This window comes from Fragaria vesca, linkage group LG1 (genome assembly GCF_000184155.1).
Source record: "Fragaria vesca subsp. vesca linkage group LG1, FraVesHawaii_1.0, whole genome shotgun sequence".
Classification (NCBI taxonomy): domain Eukaryota; kingdom Viridiplantae; phylum Streptophyta; class Magnoliopsida; order Rosales; family Rosaceae; genus Fragaria; species Fragaria vesca.
Window position 1 is genome coordinate 3,602,806 of NC_020491.1, and position 1,125 is coordinate 3,603,930.

A 1,125-nucleotide genomic window follows, 5' to 3' on the forward strand; every position below is an offset into this window, starting at 1 on the left:
ATGGCGCGCCTCCACCCCAGCGGCCTCCAGCAGCGTCCCCGATCACTTTCCCTTCTTGGCGAGTTCGCCGAATTCCAGTTTTTTAGCGAGATCACCCAAAACTTCAAACAAAATCGATCTCGCCGGAAAACTAAAATTCGGCGGACTTGCGCTGGGAGGGAAAGTGATCGGGGACGCTACTGGAGGCAGTTGGGGTGGAGGTGCGCCGTCGTCTGAGCCGTACGGTGGAGAACGGAGGGACGTCCTCACTTAAAGGTATATATATATAGAGGGAGGATGTAAAGAGGACGTCCTTACTTTAAGAAGTTGAAGATTTCTACTATTTTACATTAGTAGATGACTTCATTTAACGATCTCAACCGTTGATCCTCTAGATTCATATGCAAGAACAATCTCTACAAAATTTCAACTAATTCCATAATCATTTGGTCATTCAAATTGATGTAAACAATCGTAGGCCGTTAGATAAAATTAAAACGAATATTGTGCTAATCAAGTGGTTAAACGTTTTTCAATTTGGCTAATTTTTTGTAGGATTCATATGTGGGTAAGTAACTAGGGAATTGGTGGCTTTGATTGTCAAAATACATGTTAGAACTAAAAACATCCTCACTTTAAGAGTTTAAGGAGGTCCTCTCTAGATCCGGACTATATATATATATGGAGGATCTAAAGAGGACCTCCTTACTTTAAGAATTTGAGGATTTCTACTATTTTACATTAGTAGATGGCTTCTTTTAACGATCTCAACCGTTGATCCTCTAGATTTATATGCAAGAAACACAAATTTTCAACTTATTCCATAATTATTTGATCATTCAAATTGACATAAACAATTGTAGGCCGTTAGATAATATTAAAACAAATATTGTGTTAATCAAAGGGTTAAACGTTTTACATTTTGGCTAATTTTTTGTAGGATTCATATATGGGTAAGTAACTAAGGAATGAGTGGTTTTGATTGTCAAAATACATGTTAGAACTAAAAATATCCTTACTTTAAGAGTTTAAGGAGATCCTCTCTAGATCCTCCTTAAACTAAAAACATCATTGCTTTAAGAGTTTAAGGAGGTCATCTCTAGGTCCTCTCTAGATCCTCCTTAAAGTAGATCCTCCATACTTTAA